Below are 15076 nucleotides of genomic sequence, written 5' to 3'. Positions count from 1 at the left end.
GGTTTTAATTTGGGGACTCCGGATTATCCTCTCTCATTCCATAATGGAAAATCTCGTTTGGGGATAGGGACAATTTTAATTAAATTTGATAATAGTTACATTTTAATTTTCTTTATATTCACACCTTTATTCCTACTTTCCCCTTCCCTCTATAATCTATGATTGTCGTGAATGAGCAAGCCTAGAAATGCTCTTTTTCTGATAATCACGCAGTGTAAACAGGCTGACAGTCGGCTGAAATGATCTTTTGGCTGGCTTAAAAGATCATCATTCTCGGCAGCACAATACTGCCAAGACCAATGACAGCCTATAGAACAATCTTTTACTGATCACTCTGTACAATTTATGTGGCCGTCCATTCTAAACAAAACGACCGCCGATCAGAAAATATGTATCAATTTGCTGTCCTTTAATGCCACAGATCGCATAATGTAAACGGGCCTTTAGTAATTGGCGATTTCTCAATCCGCCAATGACTTGCAAGGTATAAGGTCAGTCTTTCCCATAACAATTGTAACAGTCAGAGTCACCCAGGGTTTAATCAAATCATTTGCTATTTGTGTGGGCAAAATCTTGAATTCATTTCCAACAATTCACAACTTACAGCTAAACTGAGTAACACTTGGAATCCAATTATAACTAATTCGATGTACCTGCCACACATTCATCTCACAGGCTTAATCTACAATGGATGTAAAATAAGATATAATCCAGTATGTCCTTAAGCAGACGGGGCATACTTGTGTCTGACTCACATGAAACTGACGGGCACAGACCATATTTGCCTCGGAAAAAAAAGGATCAAAGCTGCGTTATTACCATTACATACAGTTGTTCCATACAGCTGTACGGTACTGTGCTATAGTGGCAGTCAGAGGCTACTGTGTCACTTATGGATAAATTGCATTATTATCTAATCCCTGTTCTATTTACTCAATTCGGAAATTGATTCCAATGACAATTAATTACAAAACAGAATTACAGAACTTCATTTTGCGCTATGACTATTTTTAGATCTTGAGATTGATTAGACTAATAGTTTACTTATGTAGTTCAGCTTCCCATAATGAGCTGCAACTGAAAGGTGATCTATCACAATGTCAAACCTCCTTAAAATGAGGACATCTACGTTGTAGATGATGCAGCCTCACTATTGTCTGCAGCAGGACCCACTTAACAGATGCTCAAAATTGGTTGAGGATAAGAATGTTTTATACTTATAGTAGACCAAGAAGATAGACAAAACCCTATCATACACGATAGCTGTCAACCGAACATTGGTTCACCTGATAGTTCAACCGGCAGCTATTTTTCTCGACTCCTCCATACACTCCTCCGGCTTAGCTGATCGTTGCTGTGTTCTCTATGATGTAGTCACTGCCAGACTCCTCTGGTGGTGGATTATATCTCTGAAAACAAAAGGATCGGCAGTCCAAAATCATCTCTCCCAATGTGTGCTTATAGGGATAAAACTGTCAGTCTAGGGGAGTGGGACGTGGAGAAGCCGCCCAGGACCTGCTTCAGAGTAATCATCCGAGACACAAAGTCCCTGGCCAACTTTTCAATCTGTTTTCTCCAAAATGCCACAACGTTTCATACATGACTGCAATAACTTAGCCGGTCTATGATTCCTGTTGCCCGCCCATGGTTCGGGCATCATGAATCATGAAAGTCTGTAAGGTTCCCTTTGTGTTAGTTTTTGACATCCCTGGCTTAGTTTCCTTATAGAGGGTAGTGCCAGGCATGGCATTACTGCCACATACTGTAATTGGCTAATTACATATTTGCATTAAATAGTACAGGTTTTACAATTCTTATATAGAATAATATGAAGAAAAAAGATTAAAGCCTCAGTTGGGATCTGTCACCCCTTCTTGAACATAATTCCATTTTTATGATTCCAAGAACGTATATGTGTCCTTGATTCATTGCTAACATATTACTCATCTCTCACATCTATTCACATACAACCACACAATGCATCAGCAAGAAGTTCTGCCTTCATAGTTCATGTGTTGCTTATATACATGTTGCACTTTGCTTGTTATACAGAAGTTCTTATATAGGAGAGAGAGAGATCATAACTCCAGTGCAGCACAAAAAGCTTAAATGTCTTAAACTACAAGTGCAAATAAGGGTGCAGGGCTATACTCGATCCTAATGTGTGAGCATGGCCAAAAATTACTTACACATACAGTGGTGTGATAAAAAGTGTTGCCTCCTTCTTGATTTCTTATACTTTTGCATGTCTGTCAAACTTAAATGTTTCAGATCACTAAACAAATTTAAATTTTAGACAAAGATAATACAAGAAAACACAAAATGCTGTTTTTAAATTAAGGTCTTTATTAATAAAGGAAAAATAAATCTAAACCTACAACACCCTGTGTGAAAATGTGATTGCCCCCCCCCCCCCCAAAAAAAAAACCCCATAAAGTAACTGTGCTTTATCACATCTTCAGAAAGCTGAGTTCAATTTCCCTAGCCACACACAGGTCTGATTACTGCCAAACCTGTTCTCAATCAAGAAATCACTTGAACAGGACCTGCCAGACAAAGTGAAGTAGAACAAGTGATTCTGAAAAGCTAGATATCATGCTGCGATCCAAAGAAATTCAGGAACAAATGAGAAACAAAGTCATTGAGATCTATCAGTCTTGAAAAGGTTATAAATCTGATTCTAAAGCTTTAGGATTCCAGTGAACCACACTAAGAGCCATTACCCACAAACTACGAAAACATGGAACAGTGGTGAACTTTCCCAGGAGTGGCCAGATGACCAAAATTACCCCAAGAGCTTACAAAAAAAAACCCGACAACAACATGCAAAGAACTGCAGGACTCATTTGCCTCAGTTAAGGTCAGTGTTCATGACTCCACCATAAGAAAGAGACTGGACAAAAATGGCATGCATGGCTGAGTTCCAAGAAGAAAAGCAAAAGAAGAGCAAAAAGAACATAAAGGCTCGTCTCAGTTTTGCCAGAAAACATCTTGATGATCACCCAGACTTTTGGGAGAATACTCTGTGGACTGATGAGACAAAAGTTTAACTTTTTGGAAGGTGTATGTCCCATTACATCTGGCATAGAAATAACACAGCATTTCAGAAAAATAACATCAATGCAACAGTAAAATAAGGTTGTGGTAGTGTGATGGTCTGGGGCTATTTTGCTGCTTCAGGACCTGGAAGACTTGCTGTGGTAAATAGAACCAAAAAAACTAAAAAATCCTGAAGGAGAATATCCGGCCATTTGTTCGCGACCTCAAGCTGAAGCGCACTTATGCAGCAGGAAAATGATCCAAAACACATCAGCAAGTCCACCTCTGAATGGCTTAAGAAAAACAAACTTAAGACTTTGGAGTGGCCTAGTCAAAGTCCTGACCTTAATCCGATTGAGATGCTGTGGTATGACCTTAAAAAGGGTGGTTCATGCTCGGAAACCCTCCAATGTGGCTGAATTACAACAATTTTACAAAGATTAGTGGTCCAAAATTCCTTCAGAGCGTTGTAAAATAACTCATTGCCAGTTATCCCAAACGCTTAATAGAAGTTGTTGCTGCTAAGGGTGGCCCAACCAATTATTAGGTTTATGGGGCAGTCACTTTTTCACACAGGTCCCTGTAGGTTTGGATTTCTTTTTACCTTAATAATAAAGACTTCATTTAAAAATTGCATTTTGTGTTTACTTGTGTTATATTTGTCTTATATTTAAATTTGATTTGTGATCTGAAACATTTAAGTGTGACAAACATGCAAAAGAATAAGAAGTCAGAAAGGGGGGCAAACACTTTTTCACACCACTGTATTAGAGAGCAGGAGTACTGAAAGGACAGCGATGTGTTGTTTTTTTGAAAGCTGGACTAGAGAATAACTATAGATATAGCTACATTAATTTACAAATAAGAATGCATCTCTTCTATAGTTCTAAGAAAAAGATAAAGACGTGTCTCTAACTCCACGCTCTTCCGTATGACGAATTCCAATAGTGGATTAGTAAAATATAACTTATTTATTCAAACATAGTAGGGCTAAAAACAATGCGTTTCATGGACGTCCTGTCCACTTCATCAGGTACATAGCCATTGCTATTCTATTTGTAGCGTCGGCGTCCCTGCCTCCTGCTAGGCTGGGACGCTGTTCCCCTCACCTCTCTGCTCCGTGCCCGGTGGCTTCCTCCCGCTCTGCTTGCAGCGCCCGCTCTCCCCCGGTCACTGTGCTTAGGGCGCGCGCGCTCCCTCTCTCTTAAAGGGGCCGCGCGCGTCGCCCTAAGGAGTCCCCGGCCAATGGCCGGAGGATCCCTCCATATATAAGGCACCTCCTCCAAAATGGAGGTGCCCGAGCAATGTTGTTGCACTGTTCACTACTCTGCTTCAGCCCTCAGGTCCCGTTGCCTGTTACCTGCCTGTTACCTGCCAGTTGCCTGCCAGTTTGCTGCCTGATTCCTGCCTGTCATCCGCTTTCCTGCTTGCTAGCCTGAGGTCCGACGGTCTGCCTTCCGACACCTGTCAGTCTGTCTATGGACCAGCTTGCCCGCTCACCTGGGAGCGCTCACCTGCTACCTGTCTGCTAGCCTACCTGGAGGCTCCGCCGTCACGTGCTGTGACCACCTGCCAGTCCAGAGACTCTTGCCTGCTCACCTGGGAGCGCTCATCTGCTACCTGCCTGTTAGCCTACCTGGAGGCTCCGCCGTCACGTGCTGTGACCACCTGCCAGTCCAGAGACTCTTGCCCGCTCACCTGGGAGCGCTCATCTGCTACCTGCCTGTTAGCCTACCTGGAGGCTCCGCCGTCACGTGCCGTGACCACCTGCCAGTCCAGAGACTCTTGCCCGCTCACCTGGGAGCGCTCATCTGCTACCTGCCTGTTAGCCTACCTGGAGGCTCCGCCGTCACGTGCCGTGACCACCTGCCAGTCCAGAGACTCTTGCCCGCTCACCTGGGAGCGCTCATCTGCTACCTGCCTGTTAGCCTACCTGGAGGCTCCGCCGTCACATGCTGTGACCACCTGCTTATCCTCAGACTCTCGACTGCTCACCTGGGAGCACTCATCTGCCATCTGCCTGCTAGCCTACCTGGAGGCTCAGCCGTCACAGGTCGTACCTGCCCGTTTACCCAGAGACTGTCCCGGTCACTTGCTGTGACCTCCTGCCCGTTTACCCAGAGACTGTCCCGGTCACTTGCTGTGACCTCCTGCCCGTTTACCCAGAGACTGCCCCGGTCACTTGCCGTGACCTCCTGCCCGTTTACCCAGAGACTGTCCCGGTCACTTGCTGTGACCTCCTGCCCGTTTACCCAGAGACTGTCCCGGTCACTTGCCGTGATCTCCTGCCCGTTTACCCAGAGACTGTCCCGGTCACCTGCTGTGACTGCCTGCCTGTCTTCCCTGGTCGCCACCCGCTTCCTTACAAGGACCACCCCCTTGTATAAGTTGCTCAGAGGTTCCGCCTCCCAGACCCGTTACAGTTTGCTCGGGCCATGGAACCCGGTGGCACCCAAGCTCCCTCGCTCTCGGACCTTTGTCATGAACTGTCCCGACAGAGGTCCCAACAGGAGTCCATCCTGGGTCACCTGCGGAATGTCAATACTCGCCTGGACACTTTGACTGCCCCACCAGCAACCACCGCTAGTGTCATGACTCGCAGCCCGACTGCTCCGCTGCCCACCAATACCATAGTATCCTGCTCTGGAATCCGGCTTTCTGCACCTCCTCGCTTCGGAGGCGACTCCGCTCAAGCTCGGGGCTTCATTAACCAGTGCACCCTGCACTTTGAACACCAGTCCCACCAGTTTAATTCCGACCGGGCCAAAGTAGCCTTCATCATGTCCCATCTCACGGGAGAGGCACTGGCTTGGCTAAATCCTCTATGGGAGAGAGGAGACCCTCTGGTGTCCGACCTGCCAGCCTTTCTCATGGCTTTCCGGAAGGTCTTCGACGAACCCGGGCGGAAGACCTCATCCGCCTCATCTCTGCTACGCCTCCGTCAAGGGAGTCTCACCGTGGGCCAATATGCCATACGGTTCCGTACCCTTGCTTCGGAGCTGGCCTGGGATAACGACGCCCTGGTGTCCGTCTTCTGGGAGGGTCTGTCCGGCCGTATTAAAGATGAACTCGCCGGTTGGGACATTCCTACCACTCTCGACGACTTGATTACACTTGCCACCCGGATTGACATCCGGTTCCAGGAGCGCGCTAGGGAGGTCACCCGTGAGAGGAGGATTCCACGTCTAGTCCCTACCTTCCAGAGACCCGTCACTCCCTCTGTTACTCCCCAGGCACACTCACCTGAGCCTATGCAGGTCGACCAGACCAAGATGGTCAAGACCCGTCAAGACTTACGTCGTGCCGAGGGGAGCTGTTTCTACTGTGGCAGTAAGGAGCACCGGATCCGTTCCTGCCCTGAGAGGTCGGGAAACGCCTGTGTCTAGGATCGCTCAGAGAGGTTGCCCTAGACAAAAGTAAACCCTCTCCATCCCTGATGCTGTCTGTTTCTATCTTCTGCGGAGAGAACCGCTATTTTGAACTGGCTCAACTTGACTCTGGAGCTGCTGGAAATCTCATCTCTCAATCCCTGGTAGAAAAATACCACATTCCCACCAAACCTCTGGCCGTACCTTTATCTGTCGCCGCCGTGGATGGGGGTCTCTTACCACATCCCATCCAACTCATCACCGAATCTCTGACTCTACAGGTGGGAATGCTGCATTCTGAGAGCATCTCCTTTCATGTTCTGCCTGGACTCTCTCACGCACTATTGCTTGGCCTGCCTTGGCTCCAGAAACATGCACCCGTGCTTGACTGGCAGACCGGAGAGGTCCTTCGCTGGGGACAGGACTGCCGTAAGACTTGTCTAGTTCCCGTTCGTCCTGCCCGTCCTTCTCCTACCCCAGCCAATCTGCCCGGTCTTCCGGTTCCCTATTGGTCTTATGCGGATGTCTTCAATAAAAAAGAGGCAGAGACTTTACCTCCTCATAGACCATACGACTGCCCAATCGACCTGATGCCCGGCTCTACTCCTCCCCGTGGGCGAATCTACCCTTTGTCCGCTGCTGAAACCCGGTCCATGTCTGAATATATTGAGGAGAACCTGGCCCGGGGATTTATCCGGAAATCTACCTCCCCGGCGGGAGCAGGCTTCTTCTTTGTCAAAAAGAAGGACGGCTCACTCCGTCCATGTATAGACTATAGAGGCCTAAACCAGATTACTGTGAAGAATAAATACCCCCTTCCGCTTATTCCTGAATTATTTGACCGTCTGAGGGGGGCTAGAATCTTCACCAAACTGGATCTCCGTGGGGCGTATAACCTGGTCCGTATCCGTCAGGGGGATGAGTGGAAGACGGAATTCAATACCCGGGACGGCCACTATGAGTACCTTGTGATGCCCTTCGGTCTCTGTAACGCTCCTGCCGTCTTTCAAGAGTTGGTTAATGACATCTTCCGTGATCTTCTCTACTCCTGCGTGGTGGTGTACCTGGACGATATCTTGGTCTTCTCTCCGGATCTTCCTACTCACCGGAGGGACGTTCGTCAGGTCCTGCTCAGGCTCAGGCAGAACCACCTCTACGCTAAATATGAGAAGTGCATCTTTGAGCAGACCTCTCTTCCATTTCTGGGCTACATAATCTCTCAGACAGGTCTACAAATGGATCCTGAGAAACTGTCTGCCATCCAGAAGTGGCCCCGACCAGAGGGGTTGAAGGCTATTCAGCGGTTCCTGGGCTTCGCCAACTATTACCGCCTGTTCATACCGCACTTCTCTTCCCGGACCGCCCCTATCTCTGCTCTCACCCGTAAAGGTACGAACCCCAGAGAATGGCCGCCCGAAGCAGAGGAGGCATTTCTTTCCTTAAAACAGGCCTTCCTCTCCGCCTCGGTGCTGCATCGTCCGGACGGCAACAAACAATTCTTCCTAGAAGTTGACGCCTCCTCCTCCGGAGCTGGGGCGGTACTTACCCAAAAATCTTCTTCCGGAAGAAAGGTAACCTGCGGCTTTTTCTCCAAACTTTTCTCCTCTTCTGAGCGCAATTATTCTATAGGAGACCGAGAATTGTTGGCCATTAAGATGGCACTGGAGGAGTGGCGTTACCTGCTCGAGGGGGCTCTCCACCCAGTAATAATTTACACTGACCACAAGAACTTGGCATATCTCCAGAGCGCCCAGAGACTTAACCCGCGCCAAGCCCGGTGGTCTTTGTTTTTTGCCCGCTTTGATTTCATTCTTCATTTTCGTCCGGCTGACAAAAACATCAAAGCTGACGCCCTGTCCCGATCCTTTCTGGTGTCTGATCTTGAGGAGGAGCCTAAACACATCATCGATCCCGCCAGAGTAATGCAGGTAGCCCCCGTGGGCCTAAATCGTCTCCCTCCCGGTAAGACGTTCGTAACGGAGTCCGATCGGGAGGAGACTCTACACTGGGGTCACTCGTCTAAGCTAGCTGGGCACGCCGGTCAGAAAAAGACCCTCCAGCTTATTACCCGGCACTAGGATGTAATTGACTTTGTTTCTGCCTGTGTGTCCTGCGCCCGCAACAAAGTTCCGAGACACCTGCCTGCCGGCCGCCTTCTTCCTCTGCCTGTGCCTGCTGCCCCGTGGCAACATATAGCTATGGACTTCATAACAGATCTCCCCGTCTCTGCCGGTTGTACGGTCATTTGGGTGGTCGCTGACCGCTTTTCCAAAATGGCTCATTTTATTCCCCTGCCAGGCCTCCCGTCTGCTCCCGAGCTAGCTAAAGACTTTATCCGCCACATCTTCCGTCTCCATGGTCTGCCTCTCCACATCGTGTCGGATCGTGGGGTTCAGTTCACCTCACGCTTCTGGAGAGCCACATGTAAACTGCTCGACGTCACCCTGGACTTCTCCTCCGCTTCCCACCCACAGTCCAATGTTCAAGTGGAGCGGATCAATCAGAATTTGACCAGTGACCTCCGGCACTTCGTTAATGCCCACCATTCAGACTGGGTGGATCTCCTACCATGGGCCGAGTTCTCTTACAACAATCACGAGAGCGAATCTTCTTCTAAATCCCCGTTTTTTGTAGTCTTCGGTCAGCATCCTCGGATCCCTTTTCCTGTCTCCACCTCTGTGGACAACCCGGCCGCGGAATCTCTCGTTAGCAAATTTTCCTCCATTTGGGAGAGTACCCGATCCGCACTCCTTCAGTCGTCCGAGCGGATGAAGAGACACGCCGACAAAAAACGCCTGGATTCCCCACAATTTCGTCCCGGAGATAAAGTCTGGCTCTCATCCAAATATGTCCGGCTCAAGATTCCTTCCTATAAGTTAGGGCCTCGGTTCATCGGCCCACTGGAGGTTATCAAACAGATCAACCCGGTGGCCTATAAATTGAAACTCCCGGCCAACTTACGGATCCCTAACTCCTTCCATGTATCTCTTCTCAAACCCTTAACTCCTTTTCCAAGTCTACAGGTACGCCTCCTGCTCCGGTTTCTGCTGAAGACGAGTTTGAGGTAGAGAACATTCTGGCCACCAAAAGGGTAAGAGGAAAGACCTTTTTTCTAGTGGATTGGAGGGGGTTTGGTCCTGAGGAGAGAACATGGGAGCCCCGGGAGAACATCCATGCCCCTCTCATCCTTGCTAAATTTCTGTCTGGCCTAAAAAAGGGGGGGCCTAAAGGGGGGGGTACTGTAGCGTCGGCGTCCCTGCCTCCTGCTAGGCAGGGACGCTGTTCCCCTCACCTCTCTGCTCCGTGCCCGGCGGCTTCCTCCCGCTCTGCTTGCAGCGCCCGCTCTCCCCCGGTCACTGTGCTTAGGGCGCGCGCGCTCCCCCTCTCTTAAAGGGGCCGCGCGCATCGCCCTAAGGAGTCCCCGGCCAATGGCCGGAGGATCCCTCCATATATAAGGCACCTCCTCCAAAATGGAGTTGCCCGAGCAATGTTGTTGCACTGTTCACTACTCTGCTTCAGCCCTCAGGTCCCGTTGCCTGTTACCTGCCTGTTACCTGCCTGTTACCTGCCAGTTGCCTGCCAGTTTGCTGCCTGATTCCTGCCTGTCATCCGCTTTCCTGCTTGCTAGCCTGAGGTCCGACGGTCTGCCTTCCGATACCTGTCAGTCTGTCTATGGACCAGCTTGCCCGCTCACCTGGGAGCGCTCACCTGCTACCTGTCTGCTAGCCTACCTGGAGGCTCCGCCGTCACGTGCTGTGACCACCTGCCAGTCCAGAGACTCTTGCCTGCTCACCTGGGAGCGCTCATCTGCTACCTGCCTGTTAGCCTACCTGGAGGCTCCGCCGTCACGTGCTGTGACCACCTGCCAGTCCAGAGACTCTTGCCCGCTCACCTGGGAGCGCTCATCTGCTACCTGCCTGTTAGCCTACCTGGAGGCTCCGCCGTCACGTGCCGTGACCACCTGCCAGTCCAGAGACTCTTGCCCGCTCACCTGGGAGCGCTCATCTGCTACCTGCCTGTTAGCCTACCTGGAGGCTCCGCCGTCACATGCTGTGACCACCTGCTTATCCTGAGACTCTCGCCTGCTCACCTGGGAGCACTCATCTGCCTTCTGCCTGCTAGCCTACCTGGAGGCTCAGCCGTCACAGGTCGTACCTGCCCGTTTACCCAGAGACTGTCCCGGTCACTTGCTGTGACCTCCTGCCCGTTTACCCAGAGACTGCCCCGGTCACTTGCCGTGACCTCCTGCCCGTTTACCCAGAGACTGTCCCGGTCACTTGCCGTGACCTCCTGCCCGTTTACCCAGAGACTGTCCCGGTCACCTGCTGTGACTGCCTGCCTGTCTTCCCTGGTCGCCACCCACTTCCTTACAAGGACCACCCCCTTGTATAAGTTGCTCAGAGGTTCCGCCTCCCAGACCCGTTACACTATTTATCAGGTACATAGCCATGCTACTTCTCTTCCATAGTGTGAGGTTTATGCTATCATGATAAATGATTAACATTACAAAGTGTTTGTAAAAACAAGCAGCTTTGCAACTTAATTGTTATTCACATTTTTTTTACATTCAAAATTGTGAGTCCTCAAGGGTTGATAGCTTTTAATGGCTACCAAGGAACACCTTTATATTCTTCATTTGTCACAATATTGTGTGAAAAATCTTTCTAATTCTGCATGAATTGGAGTGTGCAGTGAATTCTCTCTACTGGCCTCTGGGGTAGGTAGGGTGGCAAGATGAAAGTTTTTTCTTATAAAAAAAAAACATCCAAACCGAGCTATGTTTTGACAAAACCTACATCAAGTCTGACAAAAGCATTTGGTAAAATGTGTTATGGTCTGAAAGAAGGCAAACCCACAGAGAAGCATAGTAGAGGCAGCATTATGCTTCCGGGCTGTTGTTCGGTAGCTGGAACTGGAGTTTTAGTCAGTGTGGAAGGAATTATGTAAAGTTCCAATTATCAGTCAATTTTGCAACAAAACCTTTAGGCCTCTGCTAAAAAGCTGATGAAATGAATTTCACCCTTCAGCAACGTATACCTGCAAATCAACAAGAGAATGGCTTCGCCAGAAGAAGATCAATGTTTTGGAATGACCCAGCAAGAGCCCCGACCTGAATCCAATTAAAAATCTTTGAGTGACATGAAGAGGGCGCTGTACACAGGAAATGCCATCACTGACAGATTTGGGGCACTACTGCACGGAAGAGTGTGCAAAGTGTATTTATATATTTATAGTGTGTGTGTGTATGTGTGTGTATGTATGTATGTATATATATATATATATATATGTATATATATATATATATCTGCTAGCTATTGGGCCCGTTCTACGCCCGGGTGGCGAGCATTTTTATTGGTATATGGTCTCCCATGCTGGTATGTGCTGCCCCCATCCTGGTATTTGTGCTGCCGCCATCCTGGTATTTGTGCTGCCCCCAACCTGGTATTTGTGCTGCCCCCATCCTGGTATTTGTGCTCCCCAATCCTGTTCCCCCATCCTGTTATGTGCTGCCCTCATCCCTATCCTGGTATGCATGTCACGCAAAATCCCTATCCTAATATGCATGGCACCCCTCACCCCCAATCCTGGTACGCATGGCACCCCTCACCCTTAATCCTGGTACACATGGCACCCCTCATCCTCAATCCTGGTACGCATGGCACTCCTCACCCTCAATCCTGGTACGCATGGCACCCCTCACCCCCAATCCTGGTATGCATGGCACCTCTCACCACTAATCCTGGAATGCATGGCACCCCTCACTATCCTGGTATGCATGGCACGCCAAATCCCTATCCTGGTATGCATGGCACCTATCCAGATGAAAGCAGGTTCACACTGAGCACATGTGACAGACGTGACACAGTCTGGAGACGCCGTGGAGAGCGATCTGCTGCCTGCAACATCCTTCAGCATGACCGGTTTGGTAGTGGGTCAGTAATGGTGTGGGGTGGCATTTCTTTGGAGGGCTGCACAGCCCTCCATGTGCTCGCCAGAGGTAGCCTGACTGCCATTAGGTACCAAGATGAGATCCTCAGACCCCTTGTGAGACCATATGCTGGTGCGGTTGGCCATGGGTTCCTCCTAATGCAGGACAATGCCAGACCTCATGTGGCTGGAGTGTGTCAGCAGTTCCTGTAAGATGAAGGCATTGAAGCTATGGACTGGCCCACCCGTTCCCCAGACCTGAACCCGATTGAGCACATCTGGTACATCATGTCTTGCACCATCCACCGTCATGTTGCACCACAGACTGTCCAGTAGTTGGCGGATAATTTAGTCCAGGTCTGGGAGGAGATCCCACAGGAGACCATCCGCAGCCTCATTAGGAGCATGTCCAGGCGTTGGTTGTAGGGAAGGTCATACAGGCACGTGGAGGGCACACACAATACTGAGCCTCATTTTGACTTGTTTTAAGGACATTAAATCTAAGTTGGATCAGCCTGTAGTGTGTTTTTCCACTTTAATTTTGGGGGTGACTCCAAATCCAGGCCTCCATTGGTTAATAAATTTGATTTCCATTGATGATTTTTGTGTGATTTTGTTGTCAGCACATTCAACTTTGTACAGAACAAAGTATTCAATGAGAATATTTCATTCATTCAGATCTAGGATGTGTTATTTGAGTGTTCCCTTTATTTTTTTGAGCAGTGTACTAGAATTATTGGCTGCTTAATATCCAACATATACCTCCCTCCACCTAATGGTATATGATATTTTACAAAATGCATCCTAGCTATTATTCATCACTGTGTAGACTCTATAATCACAGTCTGCTCCATAACGTTCAATTGTATTTATCATACAGGAGAATTTATACCCCATAAAATATTGATGTAGTCTGCAGTCTTATAGAGCGCGAGTCTAAGGTCTCGTATACACAGCCATATGATGGATCTGTACTGAGTGACTCGATAACTTGGTCCTGATAGGCTGCCTATACTTTACCTCCTTGTACCTCTGACTCTATATGGACACAAAAGGAGGTTTTTCTCACAGATTCTTATAGAAACCATGAGAAGAAAAATCTTAGGAACTATTCTTCCCTAATAACTTTGCCTTAAACCTGTTCACAGTGTATTTATGGGTTTATGGGTCTACACATTCCAGAAAGCCAATTCAGAAAGAGACTTTCAGTCATGCAGCACTTCGCTCCAGTCACTGATGTAATGGGTTCATAGATTACCAGAAGCAAGGTTGCACTTGTGAGATTTATAAGCAGATAAGGGTTAAGTATTTTTAGGGAACCAATTTTATAGAAAAAAAGGAACTTTAATAACTGCATCTCCCGCACCAGGTTTAGGTGCTGATTATTCACCATCTAAGTAGCTTGTACTGCTCCGGCCAATCTTCAAGAAAGGAGCTACATTGGAAAGTAGTGCTGTCTGATTGGTAAAAATTATATTAAAGCTTACATTTTACAGCATAAGGACTCGTGCACATGGCCTTACATCTTGTCTACAAGCAATCCGACAAAACATTGGATCGCACTCAGACCAATGTTATGCTATGGGGCTATACACAGTTTTTTCCTCCGACCGAACCGATCTGAGTAAAAAATTGTTACATGCCTGAGTCTAATCCAAAATTCGGATCGCACTCGGCCATGGACGTCAATGAGTCTGTGGAAACCATCGGTCTGCTCTTAAATTAAATCTGAATGCAGTCCGATTTCCATGAACAGACAGAATAGAGAATATGGAGAAATTATTCTCCATCTTCTCCTCATCCGAGAGAATTGGATCACACAATGCTCATACTCTGATCAAACTCTTGCATAATCGGCTCGATTTTCTTAGATGAGAGAATACACGATTGTCTGTACCTAGCCTTAGGCCACGGCCTCACTATCAGTATTTGGTCAGTAGTCGGTCAGTATTTTTTCTCAGGAGTGGGAGCCAAAACCAGGAGTGGGTGATAAATACAGAATTGGTGACTTGTTTCTATTACACTTTTTCTCTGATTGTTCCTCACCTGGTTTTGGCTCCCACTCCTGAGAAAAAATACTGACCGAATACTGACCAAATACTGATAGTGGGGCCGTGGCCTAAGTTTGTGATCAGCAACTTGTGGCTCTACAAGGCTGTGTGCTCATGTTGAGTATTTGGTGAATTTTTTTTACCTCAGTATTTGTAAGCCAAAACCAGGAGTGGGTGATAAATACAGAGGTGGTGACGTGTTTCTATTATACTTTCCCCTCTGATTGTTCCACTCCTAGTTTTGGCTTACAAATACTAAGGTAAAAAACTCACCAAATACTCAACGTGTGCACGTGGCATAACTATTGCAAAACTACAATTCCCAGCATGCACTGTTAGCCTGTAGCTGTCAAATCATGTTGGGAGTTGTGGTTAGGCAACAACCGGAGAGCCCCAGGCCGGAGCCCACTGTAATAAGTATATTTCGTTAGGTTGCTTCATTTGCATTCATGACGGATAGTGAGAAATTACCGCCACAGATGAGTCTCCTAACCAGATCTGTTCAGTATATTTATTCATGACCTTAAGCATGCAGGGATCGTACATGATTGGTACGCCAGTCACACCTTTATCACTGGGCTTTCTATTTCCGTCCGTTGCGTCGGTGTTTGTGTACACATGTGCGTTATCACATGCATTGTCTTTTAAAATTACGGAATGTTACATAGTTTATAAGGCCGAAAAAAGACA

General features: G+C 48.0%; 1 protein-coding gene across 2 annotated transcripts in view; it reads left to right on the top strand.

Annotated features, from left to right (window-relative positions):
* Positions 1-15076, top strand: part of MAP3K12 (mitogen-activated protein kinase kinase kinase 12) — a 226305-nt gene that overhangs the window by 81686 nt on the left and 129543 nt on the right. The window lies entirely within an intron of this gene.

Source organism: Phyllobates terribilis, unplaced genomic scaffold, assembly GCF_046119375.1.
Source record: "Phyllobates terribilis strain yellow unplaced genomic scaffold, ASM4611937v1 Scaffold_2__4_contigs__length_985480577, whole genome shotgun sequence".
Taxonomy (NCBI): Eukaryota; Metazoa; Chordata; class Amphibia; order Anura; family Dendrobatidae; genus Phyllobates; species Phyllobates terribilis.
The sequence above is the reverse complement of the archived record's forward strand: the minus strand, read 5'-3'. Positions and strand labels throughout refer to the sequence as shown.